Raw genomic sequence first — 22438 nt, 5'->3', positions numbered from 1 at the left:
TTACAACCAGGTGGGAGGGTGATGGATTGGACTTGTGAGAGTAAAATACAGCCACTGGGTGTGTAGACAGCTCAAGGCCATTGTTAAGTGCTATTCATTAATTAAAAGCACAAGCTGAGGTCAGAGGTCATATCCTCTCTGGTGGTTTGACGCCACGGCCATAGCCAGTCTGACGCTCGGCTAATAAGGTCTGCTTGACTTGTTTGGTCTGAGGGGGTTTGGAGATCAGGGTTTGACAGAGCTTCAAAGACTAAACACATAAACACCTTCCCAGTGGTACCCTTTTCACCAAAACAAGTTGAGTAAAAGAATGAACCCCAGTTTAGGGCTTTAGATTAAGGTAGCTCAGAAAGATTATGTAAGATGTTAGGGAGGAGGGGATCGCTGAAACAAAGCATGGCACAGTGGGATGAACAAACTCAGCTGGCAAATGGAAGCATTAAAGGAACACTCCACTTTTTTTGAAAATAGGCTCATTTTCCAACTCCCCTAGAGTTAAACAGTTGAGTTTTACCGTTTTTGAATCCATTCAGCCGATCTCCGGGTCTGGCGGAACCACTTTTAGCATAGCTTAGCATAGTTAATTGAATCTGATTAGACCATTAGCATCTCGCTCAAAAATGACGAAGAGTTTTGGTATTTTTCCTATTTAAAACTTGTCTGTTTTGTAGTTACATCGTGTACTAAGACCGACGGAAAATGAAAAGTTGCGATTTTCTAGGCCGATATGGCTAGGAACTATACTCTCATTCTGGCGTAATAATCAAGGAACTTTGCTGCCGTACCATGGGTGCAGCAGGCGCGATGATATTACGCAGCGCCTGTGACCCCCTGCTTGCACAGGGAGCGTGCCTTGCAACCATGGAGACATTTGTGAGAGACGCTGCGTAACATCATTGCGCCAGCTGCACCCATGGTACGGCAGCAAAGTTCCTTGATTATTACGGCGGAATGAGAGTATAGTTCCTAGCCAAATCAGCCTAGAAAATCGCAACTTTTCATTTTCCTTCAGTCTCAGTACATGATTTAACTACAGAAGAGTCAAGTTTTAAACAGGAAAAATATCAAAACTCTTTGGCCATTTTTGAGCGAGATGCTAACAGTCTATTCAGATTCAATGAACTATGCTAAGCTATGCTAAAAGTGGTACCGCCAGTCCCGGAGATCGGCTGAATGGATTCGAAAACGGTAAAACTCAACTGTTTAACTCTAGGGGAGTTGGATAAATGAGCCTATTTTCAAAAAAAGTGGAGTGTTCCTTTAAGTGCTATTTGATAATGCAAAAAAATCCAGAAATATTTTGTTTAAGACTATTCTTATAGAATATTGCCATATTTATTGTAAATTATTTTACATATTTATCAATGTTCCCTCATAATCTTTAATAAAAATAACTTCCCCTCCCTCTTGCAGCGACATCTCTTCTCTGATGATGTAATTACTGATGTGAGGGCGGGGCAACCTATCACTCACATGAGATCCACCAATAGCAAACCATAAAACCATAAAAAAAATCATGATTCTGTTGACATTAACCCCTGTCATTCTGACATCTAAAAGTGTTTGGCATCATTATGTCAATATGGCATGATGCATTTTAATCCATTTTTGACGATATGCAAATGAACAAATACAAATTAACTATTCATCACAAAACTATTTCAGCAGCATCTCCAGTCAGTAGTCTTGATTGACAGATTAACAGGTGAATGTGATTGTTAAACAGGTGAAAGTGTAAATCTATTTCCACGTTCTGATGGTTTGTTTCCAGTTGTTAGCTGTGGAGTTATTGCTCTCAATGTAACGTCATGTGTGACGGATCGGGCTGCTGTCCACAGCTGTCTTTAGTATGAAATAAGCCACTCATCGTGCCATGTGTCTGTCACGTTTAACATGGGGCCGGGGCGTGGGAAAGCACAAGGGTGTGTGTCCTGAAAGCGCCCCATGCTGTAGCATGTTGTTAGTGCTAGTCTAGAAGTCAACACGTGTTTAACGCCAAACGTGAGAAGTGAGAAAATCAAACGTTTAAGAAAAGGGACTACCAAATATTTTATTGTGTTATCTGTGTAAAAAATTGGCAAAGGAACATGCAAGAACCACTGAGGGGACATTTACATGACACTAAAAACGGAAAACGTTTTATGTGTTTTGGCTGTTCATTTACACGACAACGGCGTTTTGAGGGCCTGAAAACTCAAACTTTTGAAAACTGGTTTCAAAGTGCAATTTTTTAAAAATGATCCCATTGTCATCTCCGTGTAAACAGCAAAATCCTAAATTTGTGAAAGCGGTGATGTCAAGCGCATGCATATTACGTGTTCAGTCTATCTAGAAATTGCTGGTAAATTTCACAATTAACAGTGGCTTCAACTTTTTAAACATTTCTTTGTATGTTTGTGTTGTTGGGGTCCACGTCAGCGGTTGATACACACACACACACAAGTGCACACACACACACACACACAGCAGTAGTGTTAAGACGTGTCAACAGAGCACGTGAGGAGCGTGAGATGACAAGGTTGTGAATAATGATGGTTTACGACAGAAAAATGGCACGCTCTTTAGCTGAAGAGGCCGTAAATTAAGAGCCATTAAGAGTCTTTGAAGTGATGCTGTGCTCGTTCAGTCCCAACACTGAGGTGTCAAGGGCTGTTTTTTTTTTTTTAATACCTAAAGTTGTTGGACGCCTTAGATATGAACTTGTTCTCTCTTGTTTAGAGTTCTTTTCTCATTACATGAGAAGTTTGGAAGAGAGATGAAGAACACTGTCTGTATTTATCTAATTCTGTGCAATCATTCTTATAGTCACCTTACGTTAAAGTACAACCTCATTACAAGCCTCTATCCAGACAGTGGGTACTGGGTATGTTTGGAAAGTCATCTTGTTCTGTCATTGCAATTATGCAATATGTATAATGTATGCAAACTGACACACACCAAAATTAATATTTGTATTCCAGCAAGTATTCATTAAATTGACTAAAATGACATTTATAGTGTTAAAAAATATTTCTATTTAAAATAAATGCTGTTCTTTTTAACTTTCTGTTCATCAAAGAATCCTGGAAAAAAAATTATCACATTTTCTATAAAAATATTAAGTGGCACAACGGCATTGAATATTAATAATAATAATAAGAAATGTTTCTTGAGCAGCAAATCAGAATATTAGAATGATTTCTGAAGGATCAAGTGACATTTAAGACTGGAGTAATGATGCTGAAAATTCAGCTTTGCATCGCAGGAATAAATTACATTTTAAAATATATGAAATAGAAACAGTTATTTTAAATTTTAATATTTTTTCACAATATTACGGTTTTGAATGTTTTCAAATTTTCAAATGCAGCCTTAAAAGCATACCATTTTTCTTTCAAAAACATGAAAAAAAGAATAAATCCTACCAACCCCAAACTTTAGCGTATATACTATACCTGCATGACTTAATATATTTGTCTATATTTTTGTAATATACATCCAGAGTACACTGTGTGGAAAAATGTATCCCACAATACATTGCACTCAATATCAAACATGATCTTAATTTAATTATTTAATCAAACAAAAGTTTTTAAAAAAATTATCGATTTATTTATAAAGCATTTAACATAGTGATATAATTTGACTACATTATAGCATATTATTGTTTGAAATGTTTTACTGCTGCCTACTGCATATTTTTTCACACACTATTTATAAAATATAATTGGCACTATATATTAGTTTGGATACTAGTATGAAGTATGCAGCTGCAAATATTTCATTCTGAATATAGCCAATGTATTATACTTAAAATGTGTTCAGCTTGATTTATTATGATGTTGGTTTAATGTGGACTCAAGTTATCAATAAGATTATAATACTACTGTGTGTATATATATATATATATATATATATAGTATTAGAGAGAGAGAGAGAATTTATATATTATGTTACTGTATTAAATATATTGGGTTGTCTGCATTGCTAGAGGTTGAATCTGCTGCTCGTACCCCTCAGTTAAGAATGATACCTATGCTAATGTGAATTTAGCAGGTCATTAGCTATCACCTGATGCTCCTCTGGGTTCTGGATGAAGAGAGAAGTATTTAAAGTTGTGATCTACAATACAGTTTAGGCTTCGAGTTACCAGCCTGGCCTGAATGCAGACAACCCAAGGTCCTTCGGGACGCTACGCGACCCATTTTGATACGTGATGAATCATGTCTATGCATGACTATGCCATCACATTGCCATTTGAATGCTCAGTCCCTCTTTTAGCTAGTCATTGGCACTGACAATACTGAGTGTCAGCAGATATCTATGAACTCAAGTTATTTTGTTCATGGTCATTTCAACTTGATTTGGCAGATGAGTGCTGCGTACAGCTGTCTAGTATGAGTGACTGATACAAACTAAGCAAGGGGTATATGTAAATACTGCTGCTTGAAACCCTATCAGGCCACTAAGACAGTTCTCAAATGGGACAAATGTGTATTCCTTGGCCCAAGTCCATTTACACAGACAAACAGTGCTTCTGCTGTCTGACTGCGGTTTGATTCTTGTGTCCAAAGCAGTTTGGGGGTCTTCACTGAATTTTCCTTCAGGCGTTAAATATTGAATGTAGAAGGAGATATTTGGCAACATATTCCATAATAAATTTGGCTGTCAGTAGAGAAGCACCTGAGAGAAATCCACATACCTGCACACACAAACACACTCAAAGCAAACCAACAAGACTTCTCCATTACTAATTCACTACTCGGCAGGATTTCCAGACAGCCAGCAGTCCCCTTCTCTCTTTTTTTCTGTTTTTATCAACTATTCCTTTTGCTGGAATCCTCTAGAGAGAAAGACAGAGAGACAGCAGAGACATAAAGCAAAAGTTGGAGAGGAAGGAGAGTCTTGCTTTTTTCAATTTATGCATTATGTCTTGGCTCTGGAAAAAACTCCAAAGAGTTTTCCAAATCCATCTCCAAATGTATTCTTTCTGATTTTTAATGGTAAAGGCCTGTTCACACTAAGGATGAGAACTATAATGGTAATGGTAGAGTTCTAAAAATTATTCTAAATGTAAAAGAATAGCAGACTCCACACCACAACTATAATGATAAAGGCACAGAGAAACTATATCATTGGAATCACTTTCAAAATGTTTTTTGAATGATTAAAACATTGACAGCCAGTCAGAATCCATCCTGCTTGAACATTTAAAGGGTTAGCTCACCCAAAAATGAAAATTCTGTCATTAATTACTCACCCTCATGTCGTCCCACACCCATAAGACCTTGTTCATCTTCAGAACACAAATTAAGATATTTTTGATAAAATCCGATGGCTCAGTGAGGCCTCCATTGCCAGCAAGATAATTAACACTTTCAGATGCCGAGAAAAGTACTAAAGACATATTTAAAACAGTTCATGTGACTACAGTGATTCAACTTTAATATTATAAAGTGATGAGAATACTTTTTGTAAAAACAAAACAAAATAACGACTTTATTCAACAACATCTAGTGATGGCTGATTTCAAAACACTGCTTCATGAAGCTTCAAAGCTTTACAAATATTTTATTTCGAATCAGTGGTTCGGAGCGTGTATCAAACTGCCAAAGTCATGAACCATTGAAATTTCGAAACGTTTCAAAACACTTATGACGTAACGAAGCCTTGTTTACTGAAATCATGTGACTTTGGCAGTTTTAGGGTGAACTAACCCTTTAAAGCAACAGATGACACAACTGCAGCTTATAATAAACAGAATGCATTAACTAATGTTAACAAATGTGATATTATAAAGTGTTACCATTTCAACTGATGTCAAACAGGTATTACACTTTTACTAAGTCACTGAGTAATTGCAATATATAATGTTTCATAAAAGATTGATTTTGCTTAAATAAAAGGTAAAGTTTTATTTTTAAAGAAGATGGGACAGATAGAAAACTCCCTTTGTTGTTCCCTGTGCCATCGGGGCAGTGGGTCAGACTTTAGTTTGGAGGCCACCTCGGGCAATAACACATTACACATTCAGAGCAACAAAGCTCCTGTAAGTGTGTCACAGGGAGAGAAACATTAACAGGTCTTCATGTGAGCGGGACAAATGCCAATTAAAGGCTTTGATTAGCGAGGACTGACCACAGGACATCTGCCTCAAATGATTCTCTATGAATGCTTCAGGCTCCTGTGGATGTTTCTCATGTAAATAACAACAGCATGTAGCAGCAGGGAACACACACACACACACACACACACACACTGCCTTTAAACTCATCTTAAACTCATTCAGTGTATGTCTGTATACAGTGTATATGTGTATATTCTTTCTTTCTTTCCTTCTTTCTTTCTTTCTTTCTTTCTTTCTTTCTAATTTTAAGCATTAAAGCAGACAATATGAAACACAAAATTCATGAAACAGCAAAAATAGATTGATAATTAACAGTAACACTTTACAATAAGTTTCCATTTGTTAACATTAGTTTTATTAATTTACAGGAACAATACTTCTAAAGCATTTTTAATCTTAGTTGATGTTAATTTCAACATTTACTAATGCATTATTTAAAAAAAAAGTTGTATCTGTTATTATTTAATGGACCTGAGCTAACATGAACTAACAATGAACAGTTGTATTTTTATTAACTGATGTTAATAAAGAATAATAACTACTGTAATGTATTGTTCATTGTTAGTTAATGTTAGTTAATGCGTTAACAAATAGGACCTTAACATACACAATTATCAAAGCATTTGGCTGCCAGAAACTGTAATTAATAAATTGTATAACATTAACAAATGTGACAACCTGCCCAGACCATGACATGTTAAAACATATTTTAAGCTTAAGTACAAAATGTAATATGCTCAACATGCAATTAAGTGTTCAACCATCACAATTATGTAATTATTTCCTTGTAATATGAAAGTTTTTTTTTTTTTTTTAATCTTGAGTGGGGAACATACTGTACTAACTTCTTAGTTCATATAGACATAATTACAGTATTCAACAGCAATGGCTCACAGTGAGTCCTACTAATTAACTGGTAAAAAAAACTAAATATATTTCAGTCAACAGTTTACTTTTGCTAAAGGGTTTGAGGTAAACATTTATCAATTAGTTTTTTAAGTGCATGGGTAAGTAAGAGTTTAAAGGGATAGTTCACCCAAAAATGAAAATTTTGTCATTTACTCACTCTCAGGTTGTTCCAAACCTGGATGAGTTTCTTTCTTCTGTTGAACACAAAAGAAGATATTTTAAAGAATGTTGGTTGATGGGCCCATTGACTTCCAAAAAAAATACTATGGAAGCCAATGGCTACAGTCAACTGTCTTGTTACCAACATTCTTTAAAATATCTTCTTTTGTGTCCGACAGAAGAAAGAAACTCATACAGGTTTGAAACAACTTGACGGTGAATAAATGATGACACAATTTTCATTTTTAGGTGAACTATCACTTTAAGTAGAAGATACTGTTCCAGGGTAATTTTAGAAAGTTAATCTCTGTCTATCTATGATTCTATCTGGTTCCTGGCTCTCTCTGTGTTTACATGTTCAGATTATGTGTCGTCTTATGGTGGGAAACTTGAACACATTGATAGACAGAGAGCGCCAGCAGGTTGAGGACCTCATAATGAACCCAAACAAACATGTTTTCAAGAAAGCTTTCCTCTTGCCTTTAGGGCACCATGCCATCTCAACCCACATGCCACCTCAACTACTGGCAGCTTGGCAAGATCGCTATAACTGCCACATGGGTTGATTAGACATGCCGCCCTGACCTTGACATGGGGAGTTCTGTGCATTGCACAAACACAAGCGTAATGATGTTGACAGGATTTCTCCACAGGCAGGAACAAGCTGCGCCTTCCAAACCTCAAGCTATGCATTTTCAGAGTTCACATCATTTCTTTGATGTCTTCCTACATTAATAAGGCAATCAAAATGTGTTAAAGTGATTTGAAAATCCCTCCTCGCAAATATTTCATGATTCACAGTGATGTAGGATCATCACAGAGCATTATGATTTTTCTGATGGAATAATTACATTTTCAACATGTGGCAACAATGAAACTTATTATATGCAGAATAATGTGTATCAACATGCCTTGCCAGAAATAGAAAAAAGTCACCATCCGGGAATATGAGCTGATTGTTTAAATGAAAACAGAGAAGTCAAAAAGTCCTGGTTTTGGAATATGGCTTAAGCTTAACTTGTCTGGTCTGGTTCTCAAGGGAGCACCTGGAGATGTTGCTTGGTACTCACACTTTACGCAACACACTTATCCTAAAAGCTGTCCTCATCACTTTCCTCCTGACTGCTCTCCTCACTATCTTCTTTTCTCTCGAATATTGTAGATGATGATAACGATTCACAGACAACAGCAAAGGCTGCTGTCACTTTAAGAAGGAAAGCACGGACCGAATAACTGACATATCCGGCACACTGTTCATTTATGACATTACCGAGAGAATACTGAGACAGGTATTTTGACATAATTCTGTGTGTATGTGTCCGTTAAAGCGCAAGTAAACGCGAAAGAGGAATTAATTAGGTGTTAGAGCACTGTCTGACTCTCTCTCTCTCTTTCTCTCTCTCTCTCTGCGTGCACGCGTTTCGGGGGTGTGAGGCTGTGCGCACAGATAACAGCTCGCGAGTCCCGATTTTCGCCTCTTCTTCTGCTTTTTAAATCGTTTGAATGTGTTAATTGGTGAGACAAAACACGTCCAAATGACAAACTTTCACTCTATGTTGGTTAAATTTAGCAGTTAATCCGCGAATCACATGCGTGCCGAACCGGTGGACCTTATCCGTACGGATCACGGATTAACTGCGATCCTTTACACACCTAATAATTAAAGAACACACCTATCATCATGATTGCTATCTTACCAGAGATGGAGAAAAATCCTACTCCAGTAAGTAAACGAGTCCCTGTGAACCGGTACTCAAAAGCGCTTCCCTCCATGTTTTCTGGTACGCATCGTTTATTTTTACCGCGCATGTGTACCTGCGTACCACTTATGTGCACCCCTGGGCTAAAGCTTATATACAGGGTAATCTTGTGAAATTAATTGTAGATATGCATACACTCAATTCTCTGGTCCCCAGAGTCCCTCATTCAATGCAAATCTATTAAAACTTAACAGAAAATACAGTGGTAGTTTTATACAGGTTTATTTTTTTTATATAGTGTGGAAAATAAACACAATTTCAGGTAGTGTTGTCAAAAGTACCAACCACGATACGGTCAGTACCGAAATTTTAAAACTGTGATGCTTTGAGCGCTGTTGAGCGGATTTGTAAACTTTGGCCTTTGTGTTCAAGCGCTCAGCTTATATGTCTGTGATTGGCTACAATGATCAATGCTTCAGAAACATGTAAGTAGCATGGGAGCGTTTGAAAGCACACGGAAGTGTTTGAATTTGAAAATATTTTGAAAGCGAGAGCGGGAGAGTATGAAAGCAGGCGTCTATCAACAGACCAGTCGAAGACTGTTTTTGAAGCGTTGATCGTTGTAGCCAATCACAGACACATCTGATGAGCATGTGAACACAACTGCCAATCAGAGGAGTTTACGAATCCGCTTAACAGTGCATAACATTTTTAAAATTTCAGTACCGACTTGGTATTGCGGTCGGTACTTTTGACAACATTAATTTGAAGTATTGTTGATGTCTGAATAAACTGTGAAGAGAAGTAACTTGCAAAGTTCAGTACTTCAGAAATCTGAAGTTTCTCACCTCAGAGAAACCCAGTCTTTCATGTTGTAGATGGTCCTCAGTTGCAGGTGTATTAAACGCATGTGTTTATTGAGTCGTTATTGAAGGTGAAGCTGCAGGAAATCACTTCCCATGTGTATGTGTCAACAAGCTTAGGTGGGGCAGCCTTCCTTCCAACAAGTCGAGATGAAAGACGTTCTTTGTTGTTTCCCTTCAGGGCAATGAAAATTCTGCAAACACCAATAGAATAAATCTCTCCTGTAATACAGCCCTGGGTCATCTGTCCTCCCTACAACAAGCCCTTAATGACAAACACTGACAATGGGAGGATAAAATCAGTGTTCTTCTAACAATACAATGAGATAAGCACAAGTAGAAAGGAAGTGGCCAATTATTATAAATGTGAGAGAGTGAGATTGTAAGCCAAGGGTGGAGACCAGGTGAATTGTGTTTCCCAAAATCTCCTTGCAGTCAAACTTCGGATCTGATAAGCTGCCGGATCTTTGCACTGAGGTATTAGCGTGAGAGGATCAAGGTTTGGGACATGTTAAGGAGGAGATACCGTAGGGCTCGGTGGGACAGGCATGTGAATTATATCATGATCTTTTGGAGACAGGAGCGAGGAGCGCACGACATGAACATTAGTGACGGAAAAGACCCTCAGCACTCACACAAACATATACACTCTCACGCGAATACTCCCAAATACCACCCAGACCACGGCAGGGTATCGCCCTCATCCTCTATGCATGTCATCTTGTCTGCTGAGATATTATCTGCTGGCTCTTTGTTTAACACCAGCAAAACAGATCTGTTTGTCTTCACTCATAGTTAGGGCAGCTTACTACTCCACAACACTTTGATGTCACAGCAGGGAATTTTATCCATCGGTTTTTTGATTAAAGCAAGTTTTGTGCTTTAAGAAGCACAACACAGACATGCAGTTCTCAAGATATTACAGCAAAAAAAAGATTTAAAATCTATAAAAAATCAGAAAGAAATGGATTTAAAATCTAATTTGGCGAATTTAAAATCAAATCTTTTTAGTTTTAATTATATATATATATTATGTCTTAATATATGCTTTATCGATAAAATGCAAAATAACAGATATAGTGGTTATCATGAACCAGAGAAAATCAGGGAAGCAATACTTTCTCTCTCAGAATTCAATCTTGTTTTTTATGTGGCTTCAAATTACCGTCTTACTGGCTGACTGCTGCCAGTACCATGAGCTAACACCTGAATTGTGCCCAAAAAAGATGCCTGTTTTGTATACCCATGTGAGCAAGTCTTGACCTGGTTCGTAACATCCTGAATGCAGTACACTGGGGTTTGTGTGTCTTGGGGTTTGGGGGGAATCATGCTGGCTAATTTCCTGGCGGCAGCACTATGGATAGTATGTCTGTGAGGGAAAAGTGAAAATTAAAAACATCCACAGTGTTTTCTAATTCTGTCTCTGCTGCTTTCACTGTGCATATGTCTCTCTCTTCTCTTGCTCTCTCCCTTTGTAGATATGTACACTTTTAGCCAAACGCCACTCCTATGACATCATTAATACTGTATTTAGGCCACTTTTTATTGAAACAGATTTAACAATGCACATATTTATATACTCAGATACTAAAACACTGAAAGGCCCAGACTTGCATGCTTCCACTCCCTCCAGCACTATGGCAGAACTTGCAGTCTTTCTCTTAACATATTCTGACTAAATCTCTGTTGCTTTGACAACTTTGCTGTGTTTTCAGATATCCCTCCTGCCCCAGGCTGGTTTTGGGGTAATTACATTTCGGCAGTTTTCACCTTGATGTTGGAAAACTTGTGCTAAAAGAAAAACACTTTTTTTGAAGACTTTTGAAGAGGCTGAGGAGTTTTTGATGTCCCCCTGGGAGATTTGGAGACCTGGAGCCTCATTTATAAAGACGTACGTATAATTTTCCTTAAAGAAACTGCACAATAACTTCCTGAATATTCCTACAAGCAAGTTTTAAAAAGATGCTTAACTTATTTATTTAAACTGGACCTATAATGCCCCTTTTACAAGATGTAATATAAGTCTCAGGTGTCCCCAGAATGTGTCTGTGAAATTTCAGCTCAAAATAACCCACAGATCATTTATTAAAGCTTGTCAAATTTGCCCCTATTTGGGTGTGAGCAAAAACGCGCCGTTTTTGTGTGTGTCCCTTTAAATGCAAATGAGCTGCTGCTCCCGGCCCCCTTTCCAGAAGAGGGCGGAGCTTTAACAGCTCACGCTTCGGTTGCTCAACAAAAGCAAAGCTGGAGAATCTCACGCAGCCAAAATGACGATTGTCAGTAACGGTGTTCAGCCTTACATTGATCAAACTGGAGTCGGACACTGATGGAGAGACTCAGGAAGAAGTTACAAGTTTTAGAATGCAACTGGACGTTTCTGAATGGTTAGTTGATTCAACTCATCGACTAGCATGTGCCGTCCTGTTAATCTTTTGTGCAAATCCAGCGTTGAATTGACCCTCGTTTGTGAAGCTTTCTTCTCTTCACAGAAACTATATTATGTCATCACCAGCATCACAGGAAGTGACAAAGCAGGGAAGTTGCGTGAATGTGGATCTGACAAAGCAGTTTTAAGGGAAGCGGGTGGTTTCAGGAAGCCATTGTATAATAGTTCATGTTTCCTGCTGTGACGTTATATGTGTTTCCAGGCTTCTCCTTGTGTTAGAGCAGTGTGTATTGGAGTCGTGAGGTAAATGTAAGTGTGAAAGCACACTGTGACATCATTACATCCCACCTGGCAACTGAGGGACCCTTGTTCTCATCCTGTGGGCGGAGAGGGAGGGGAAGTAAATGGGAGACAAAAAAGTACCGTACTGTGCCATTAACATGCTGCTGTGCGTCAACATGTATTCATCATCTATTTGTGCCATCGACAACAATAAAAGGGCTCTCGCTGACATTTACTGATCTGATGCAACCAACCCGAGACAACCAGGCAGAAGTGCCTAAGTCAACAGCCGCAGTGCCTCGGTAACAAAAGCATTTCCAACACGCCTAATCCTCCTGGCTCCTGACTGCCAGAGTCTTGAGCTTTCCATTCACACTAGACCAAAGAGTTGCCGCCATGGCGCACCATCATTCAGGGGCTGTTTACACGACACCATTTTTAACTAAAAACAGAAAACCTTTCATGCGTTCTGGCTGTTCATTTACACAACACCGGAGTTTTGGGGGCCTGAAAAAGTGCATGTTTTTGGAAACGATACCATTATTGTCTACATGTAAACTACAAAAATGCGAATTTGTGAAAATGGTGACGTCATGCGCATGCATATTATGTGTTCAGTCTATAGGTGCATAGTTTTTCTTTACTAAGTGACATTGCCAACTACTGGCCTGGCAGCAGAATACAGCGTTTTTAATCGTTTTCACGGATCTGGGTGAACGGGGATCATTTTGACAATGTTTTCAACGATTTCAGCATTACCGACAACTCTTTCAGTCTTTGTTTAAAAACATTTTTCCTGAAAGTTTGAGTTATAATAGTTGCATGTAATAGTATAATAATAGTATAATAGAGTGCATGTATATACTCTGTAAAAGCGGACTAGTGAGTAGATGAGTTTGCCTGTTCGGCAGATGACGTTTAATGTTCCCAACAACCTCTGTAGTTACCAACTGCCTTTTAAAAGAGAATTATTGATGTATTTTATATAAAACATGAAAATATCTTGAACTTGTGTTCACCACAGGCCTTATTTCAAGCATTTAAGCAAAAACCCATTTTAAAAAACTCATTGACTTCAGGATTGTGAAACTGGAAGTGCTAAAATGCTAACTTGTTTCAGGTTTTTGGCCTACAAAAATATGTCATCCCTGCACCTTTCTATTGGTTTAGCCTGAATTGAGCTAAAAAAGCTACTTTTATGATGCTAATCATCAGATTATAGAGGTGATTTGACATGTTATTGAAATGTAAGCTTATCCAACAGCCTTGGATAGTTCAGTCTTTCTTCATTGAAGTAGATAGGAGCTGTACTTACATGACTAGAAAATAGCTGCCTTGGGACGTTGCCAAGATGGCCGCTGAGTGAACTGACTTGCCTTTAAGGGACATTGGCATCTGATTAAAGTGGAGGAATAATGTAGCCTGCTTTCTCTCTCTTTCTTTGGCTAAAGCATCAGTTAAGTATTAGCCCCAGTATTACTAACAACACCATTAAATATCATTAGAAGTAACAATGATATTTATGACTAGCATTTATAGCTGAGAATTAAAATTCTGGCACATTTACTATAAAGGTAATTATCTTGCAGACCTATATATGAGCTTTTGTACTGTTGGTCTGAGATTGATGTCCTTATGTCTCAATGTCTTTAAATAAAGATACCAAATTACACAATGATTTGGGCCAAAGGTTGTATAAGTTGAACATATGAGTGGCATTTTGGTTGTCATATCTCAACTGGTAGAGCACGATACATGCAACGTCATAGGTTTTATTCAGAGAATGCATGGCCTGATAGGCCTATAGGTTGAATACACTCTTAAGTTTTTCAGGATAAAACGAACTTTTTTTTTTTTTCTGCAAAATGGTATTATTACATGGCTTTTTGCATGTTTTACAACACTTTCAATGTGACATGTCCAGTGAGTTGTGCTAAAAACACGTTCAGGTGTCTCTGAAACAAATTAACGTGAATCTGGCAATGTTTTATTACATTGGTTGTTATAATATCGTGGCATTTCAGAGGTAAAATGCCTGGTGAGTGACGCTAAAAAGATTAACCCTCTATCATTTTTTTAAAATAAAGTACCACCTACACTAAACTCTATCCTAAACCCAACTGATAGTGCTAACAAAAGCAAATGTGAAATGCAATTTTAGCCGGCTACTACAAATCTTTGAGCTCTTTGATTGTGACTCGTGTTTCACGGGACTCGTACCACAAGTGAAATGCTGTACCAGGTGAGCTACCAAGCAAGTTTACTACATCAGAAAAGCCATACATATGGAGCTGGGTATGTGATGCAAATGTGAAAATGTAAAAGAGTGGTAAAAGTGTTTTAAAGTCATAACATTGTATTGTGCAAGTAACTGATAATCTACCACCATAATCATCATTGGTGTGAAAAGGAATAAAAGTCGTAGGTGTTTAATTGCCGCTAGTGTTTAAACTGCAGTGAATTGTATGTATTGGAATGTTTTTGGAGTTTTGCAAAAATGTAGGTAGAGGCACGTATTTTCAATGCGGCTGGGATAAAAACGCTTGCCAAATGCATAAATGACTTTTAAGGGGGCTTTTGAGGTTTTAAGATACATGCAATGCTTTTGAGCACTGCAACCCAAGACAGTAATGATGGCATTTAGCATTATGCATGATGCTGTGTTTCTCTGTTTCATGTTTTTTTCTCCTCTGTGGCTTGCCTTAATGCTTTAGTAGTGTTTCATGTGAAACAGCTCTGTTATGGAGGTTTTATTGCTTGCAGGAGTTTGGGTTTTCTCCCCAGCAGAGTCCAAGTCTTTGTGTTCTGGGGTGTTCCACCATTGTTCTGGGTGTGGTGGGTGGTGTCATTAGAGAAAAGAGAAAAAACAGAGAGAGAGAGATACACTTAGTCCTATTTTCTCACAACAGCATAAAATCCAGGTTTAAGACAACAATCCTTGCTTGTTTAGTTTCCAATTTGTCCATGAACTTAATTTTGCATTGACACAAACATGATGTCATAACATTTAGATAACCTTATTCACAAAAGGGCTCTTTTTTGTACTCTATCTGGCGTAGATAAGACAATTTCAAAACCTCAAACACTGAGATCATTGTTTTCATTACTTCATTCAGACTCTTCTAATTGTGCATGCTTAATTATGCAATTTAACAAGCCGTTTACGCTGACTAGCAGTCAAAGGTTTCTATAGAAATATCTTTTTGTATTCTGCAAACACATTCAATATTGTCTGTGTGCTTCATTGTTTGTGGTCCTTTATGATGGAGTATTTATATGATTTTTACAATGAGAGTTATGCTGGGAGGTTTGGCCCATGGCAAAAGTGCCAGTCATTATTCTTAATTGAGATTGGCAAGGTTTTGATACTTGCATTATCATTAGCATTGGCACACACACAAGAACATGTAGCTTTGCCTTTGATGTTGGTTTCTGGTAGCAGGAAGGGAGGCCACCAGCTGAAATGCCACTGAGATGAACTACGAAAAAGTGCAAACTCTGTAATAGCATGAGCTTTTCCTCCCTACCGGGTCTTGCCACACACACTGTATCCTTAGGAAGTATAGGCACACACTGTGCCCGCCAAGGTTGCAGCACAATAGACAGTATTCCACTTCCTCTTTGAGTATGATGTGAGCAAGGACCACAAACAGATTTATTTTATTTTATTTCAATTTTTTCCAGCTAAATACACATTCTTTTTTTCGCAAATGTACAACCTGAATTTTGGAAATGTTGGGACGTTTTTTGAAACTAAAAGACTTTCAAATCACATGAGCCAATATTTTATTCACAATAGAACATAGATAACATAACAAATGATGTTTAAACTGTGAAATTTTACAATTTTATGCATAAAATGAGCTCATTTCAAATTTGATGCCTGCTACAGGTCTCAAAATAGTTGGGACGGGGGCATGTTTACCATGGTGTAGCATCTCCTCTTCTTTTCAAAACAGTTTGAAGATGTCTGGGCATCGAGGTTATGAGTTTCTGGAGTTTTGGTGTTGGAATTTGGTCCCATTTTAGCCTGATATAGGTTTCCAGCTGCTGAAGAGTTTGTGGTTGTCTTTGATGTATTTTTCGTTTAATGATGCGCCAAATGTTCTCTATAGGTGAAAGATCTGGACTGCAGGCAGGCCAATTCAGCACCCGGACTCTTCTACGACGAAGCCATGCTGTTGTAATAGCTGCAGTATGTGGTTTTGCATTGTCCTGCTGAAATACACAAGGCCTTTCCTGAAATAGACGTCATCTGGAGGGGAGCATATGTTGCTCTAAAACCTTTATATACCTTTCAGCAGTCACACATGCAACTGCCCATACCGTATGCACTTATGCACCCCCATACCATCAAAGATGCTGGCTTTTGAACTGAACGCTGATAACACACTGTAAGGTCTCCCTCCTCTTTAGCCCGGAGGACACAGCGTCCGTGATTTCCAACAAGAATGTCAAATTTGGACTCGTCTGACCATAGAACACTTTTCTACTACGAAACAGTCTATTTTAAATGAGCCTTGGCCCACAGGACACGACGGCGCTTCTTGACCATGTTCACATATGGCTTCTATTTGCATGATAGAGCTTTAGTTGGCATCTGCAGATGGCAGTGCGGATTGTGTTTACCTACAGTGGTTTCTGGAAGTATTCCTGGGCCCATTTAGTAATGTCATTGACACAATCAGGCCAATGAGTGATGCAGTGCCGTCTAAGGGCCCGAAGACCACAGGCATCCAATAAAGGTCTTCGGCCTTGTCCCTTACGCACAGAGATTTCTCCAGTTTCTCTGAAACTTTTGATGAAGTTATGCACTGTATATGATGAGATTTGCAAAGCCTTTGCAATTTGACATTGAGGAACATTGTTTTTAAAGTATTTCACAATCTTTTTACACACTCTTTCACAGCTCTGCCCATCTTTACTTCTGAGAGACTCTGCCTCTCTGAAGCCCGGGATACACTGCACGATTTTAGCAATCCTATAAGATCATTACTTTATCACACTGTGCGACATGAATCCACTAAACTTGGGTACGACATGCATGTAGACTGTATGATGATGACACCTATTGACTCGTAGGCTACGATGCAAGTTTCTATAGAAGAATAAAACGTCATCAGCATGCGCTAGTGGTAAACAGAACACCATGTTGAATCACACTTTGGCAGTTTTAGTTTTTATTTGTGCTGAAAATAAAAAGGAAGCGGTGAAAGAAGAAGGGGAAAGAGCTTGAGGTAAGCAGTTTTAAGTTTTAGCGCCATGTCACGTTGATTTCATGTCGCATTTTTATTGGCTGGTCAGTAGACGTAGGTCGTAGCAGCAAACACACTGTGCGATGATCATGCTGAATTTCTGACACTGTCAGAAAATGATCGTAGGCTATCTTTGGTCGCAAGCATGGGAAAACGTCCGTCTTTGAACCTCTCTCACTGTACGACATAGGACCACCGATTAAGAGCCACGATCACAGAAATCGTCACGATTGTTTCACGATGGCGATCTTTCGTCTGGGACAGCCAAAAATCGTACAGTGTGGCTTAAGACATCCCTTTTATAGCTAATCATGTTACAGACCTGATATCAATTAACGTAATTAGTTGCTAGATGTTCTCCCAGCTGAATCTTTTCAAAATGTCTTGCTTTTTCAGCCATTTGTTGCCCCTGTGCCAACTTTTTTGAGACCTGTAGCAGGCATCAAATTTGAAATGAGCTCATTTAGTAGATAAAAGTGTAAAATTTCTCCCTTTAAACATTTATGTTATCTATGTTCTCTTGTGAATAAAATATTGGCTCATGTGATTTGAAAGTCTTTTAGTTTTCATTTTATTCAAATTTAAAAAAACGTCCCAACATTTCCGGAATTCGGGTTGTATATAATGAGACCGCACACATTTATTTCACCACATCCTCTTAATCTGGCTAAGCATGTCTAAGTGTTTTATCTTTCAAAGTGCTTTCATTTTTGTTGCTTATGATGATTGCTGACTCTATAATTGCAAGCTTTATCAGGATCAAATATGATTTGATTTGACCCTCATGACATGACATTTCTGAAGTGGGTGATTTCTGTTTGTTTACTCTTTAGATGATGGAGATAATACAGATTAAACAAGAATAAAGATGGCCAAGTACATTGTTTAGCATGTCACCGCACGATACAGCATGCTCCACCCATTTTTAGATCTCTCTGATGAGATTGTCGAAACTTAAAAGTGATTAAAAGTGGGGATGGACCGTTCTCCTCATGAATTTAGGAGGAGTGCATAATGATGCTTATAATGGCAGCGGTCATAAAGAAAATAGTATGTACATAGCTACTTACCTCATTCCTTCCATGAATTCATCCAGCATCCCTTCTCCACCTTAAAGCTACATTTTCTTAATGTCATGTAGCCTTCTCATTAAAGATTTTGATGATCAAAAGGTTTCATTGTTGTAGCTTCAAATCCCTCAAGGGTTGATCCATCAATCAGCATTGAGCTCTTGAGCATGACCTTCGGTTACTCCAGAAGGACTGATCTATAGTGTACTGTATATACATATATATTCTGAATCTGAGTCATTTTGGTCTTTCCATTTTGGATAAACAAGCAAAACCTTGTTACCCTTTTCCGCATGGTTTAATTGATATAAACACTTGAACTGAAGCCTGAAAGTGTTTTGATAGGAATTACTCTGTGTATTTTAGGCCTAATTTACAAAAATGCTTAGTTTGTTTTACATTTGATTTGCATTATGGTTGTATAAACTTTATACATTTAAACTTATGCATTCAGTCTTGAAATTTGACATTTTATAATAATGATAGCCAAAATACTTTGAAAGAAGTTGCTTTTGCTTTAAAATGTGTTTTACTGATATATCACTTTTGGTTTTCATTCAGACCATCCAATCAGCATCTCCATTCACCCCTATCGGTCAAAATTACTGGCATATCATCACACTTCTGCCCTTTACTCACTTCATCATTCTTCTGAACTTTAAACTCCTTTAAACAGTCATGGTCAATGGTGAGATGTCAGAACATTTTTTTTTAGTTCAGCGGTCATGTGCCCACAAACCAGACTGAGCCTTCCTTGGACTGAACCCAAACCTTGACGCATAAATGAATCATAACATAACCCTCCTATGATTTACACATGCATTTGCCTCTGTTTGTCAAGGTTGTTCCAGTTGCACTGAATTAAATCAGTGTTTGAACTTTTCGTCCCCCCCAACCCACCCCATCCAGAGTGTGTGTTCCCACAGAACGAGCCAGGATGAAGTCTGGACTGGTTTGAAATACATTACAGAGAACTGTTGAATTAGCGGTGCACCATAGAGCTCTGGTTTGTGGTTTTATTCAATTAAGGTGTATTTATTGAAGGCATTTTTAAACATTGGTGCTGTGCGGTGGAGGATAAAAGTGTAGTTTTACATTTGAATCTGTGAGTGAGTGAACTGGCACACACATGCTTGGAGGTGGCTCTGTTCCAGCACTCTCTAGAGCTTGGTCTGTTTGTGCTGGTCTGTGGACAGCGGATTCAACTTTTTGGAAAAAAGTTGTGAGGACAGTTAAAGAGAAGGCAGAGAGACCATCTAAGACTATTAGATCCTTTTACAGTTTCCAATTATTTGGCACAATTGTCAATCAAAATACAAGCTCTTAAATTCTATTCAATTAAAGGTGCCCTAGAATTGACATTTTACAAGATGTAATATAAGTCTAAGGTGTCCCCAGAATGTGTCTGTGAAGTTTCAGGTCAAAATACCCCATAGATGTTTTATTATACCATGTTTTAACTGCCTATTTTGGGGTGGAATTAAAAATGCTCTGATTTGGGGTGTGTACACCTTTAAATGCTCGTGCTCCCCGCCCCCCAAGCTCACGACCCCATTAAACATTGCATAAATAATACTGAAGTTCACAATATAACTCAAAATGGATCATTACAAACTGTTGGTGATGCAGCATGTCAGATCACGTAAGTATGGCATGTATTTTGTGGATGTTTGCTAACATTTGAGTTTGATAGTGCTGCACGGCTAACGGGGCTAAAGCTACACACAGTTGGAGAGACTCGATAAGAATGAAGATGCGTTTATGAATTATACAGACTACACGCGTTTTCGGGTTAAAAATGAAAATAACGACATGGCTCTGGTCTCCGTGAATACAGTAAGAAACAATGGTAACTTTAACCACATTTAACAGTACATTACCAATATGCTAACAAAACATTTAGAAAGACAATCCACACCACACCAACAGACACAGACCAACAGTCCAACAGATTCTCAGACATTCTAATTCTGATTCAGCATGTTCAAATGGGTGAAAACAAGCTCCGACAGATGCTAACAGATTCCGACAAGGGTAACACACTGATCCGACAAAACCCGAAGACGTGTTTTGAAATCAGTGTTTTGAATTCGGCCATCACTATATATTGTTGAAAAGTTGTTATTTTGTTTTTTTGGCGCTCAAAAAGTATTCTAGTTGCTTCATAACATTAGTTGAACCACTGTAGTCACACGAACTGTTTTAAATATGTCTTTAGTACCTTTCTGGGCATCTGAAAGTGTCAATTATCTTGCTGGCAATGGAGGCCTCACTGAGCCATCGGTTTTTATCAAAAATATTTTAATTTGTGTTCTGAAGATGAACGAAGATCTTACGGGTGTAGATCGACATGAGGGTGAGTAATAAATGACATAATTTTCGTTTTTGGGTGAGCTAACCCTTTAAGTTTGATCGCAATGTCGCATTGATCAATATGCCATTTCATGTTGCGTTTTTATTAGCTAGTCAGTAGACGAAGGTCATAACAGCATATTAGCGCCGTTTAGGAGCCACAACCACAGAAACCGCCACGATCGTTCATCTTTAATCTGGGACAGCCCAAAATTGTACAATGTGTACTGAGCAATAAGAACAGCAAGTGCATGAGAGATTAATTTTTCTTGATTCAAATAAGCTTTAGCCAAGTACATTATATACAAATGACAAACAGCTGAAACATAAATGTTTCCTCTCTTGCAGATCCAACACATTTTATGTCCTCGCCCTGTATACAGGACCTCAGTGATGGTGACTCATAATATTTCATTCTGCCAAAGCAGAACAGCCTCAATAAAACTTCACTTCTTATTTTGAAAGTTGACAAAGAGTTTGACCATCCACGATTCTCATATAAAACCTGTTTTCACAGCTGCAGAAAGAAAATGAGACAAAAAAAATCAGAACTTTGGGAAACATGTATAAACTCTGCTTTGAGTTATTTGGAGCAGAGTGTTTGAGCGGAGATGAAGACCTGTGAATGCTCAAGGTGAGGCAGAGAACTTTTCTCATATATATGCTAATGAGAGAGACGGGACATCAGCTCTACCGCTGGGTTGTCAGGAGGCTTTTTTATGTCATATCTTGTCACAGCTTAAGGTTCCTATTGAGGCTGTGAGATTACTACATGTTCTCTCATTAATTCAAACATTTAATCTGTCGTACTGTTTGAGAGTGTGTTGTGTGTGTGTGTGTGTGTGTGTGCTGTACATATGGGAAAGTTCTAGAGTGTGTGTCCATCACTGAAGAATACTTACACTGTAGTTTCGTTCATTCTGGTCCATACTGAATTTTGGAGCTCGGCACCCCCAGTTCTCATCATGGTGATGCGCCATTCAGGACTGATTTGAGAATGACTTTTAAATTCCTGGATCTGAATTGAATTTGAATTAGGGTAGCAAACAGGTTGCAGAATTGCAATTTGAATTGGAATATAAGACAGAAGTAGAATGATTTGACAAATTTTTAACAAATATTGAATGTTCACTTGAAAGTTTGCAAAGCTTGCGGATGGATGGATGGGTGGATGGATAGATAGATAGATAGATAGATAGATAGAATATTAAATTTTGCGTGAACTGTTAATGCTAATGCTAACCATTAATGCTAAAGGCAGTGGCTCTGTTGAAGTACAGTATATTATATTATTTGTTCACCAGCACTTTTTTTTTCCTCTCTGAAATTGTAAATTGTTTTAACATCAGTTTCTCA

General features: G+C 38.1%; 1 protein-coding gene across 3 annotated transcripts in view; it reads left to right on the top strand.

Moving 5' to 3' along the window:
- Positions 1 to 22438, top strand: part of sema3fb (sema domain, immunoglobulin domain (Ig), short basic domain, secreted, (semaphorin) 3Fb) — a 117971-nt gene that overhangs the window by 24418 nt on the left and 71115 nt on the right. The window contains exon 1 of one of the 3 annotated variants that reach the window (XM_051912923.1): positions 11501 to 11628. The exons of the other annotated variants lie outside the window; for them this stretch is intronic. The gene's annotated coding sequence lies outside the window, so the exon portion shown is untranslated. Of the gene's footprint in view, positions 1 to 11500; positions 11629 to 22438 lie in introns of those variants that run through there. 3 annotated transcript variants of the gene reach the window in all.

Source organism: Ctenopharyngodon idella, chromosome 11 (genome assembly GCF_019924925.1).
Source record: "Ctenopharyngodon idella isolate HZGC_01 chromosome 11, HZGC01, whole genome shotgun sequence".
Taxonomy (NCBI): Eukaryota; Metazoa; Chordata; class Actinopteri; order Cypriniformes; family Xenocyprididae; genus Ctenopharyngodon; species Ctenopharyngodon idella.
The sequence above is the reverse complement of the archived record's forward strand: the minus strand, read 5'-3'. Positions and strand labels throughout refer to the sequence as shown.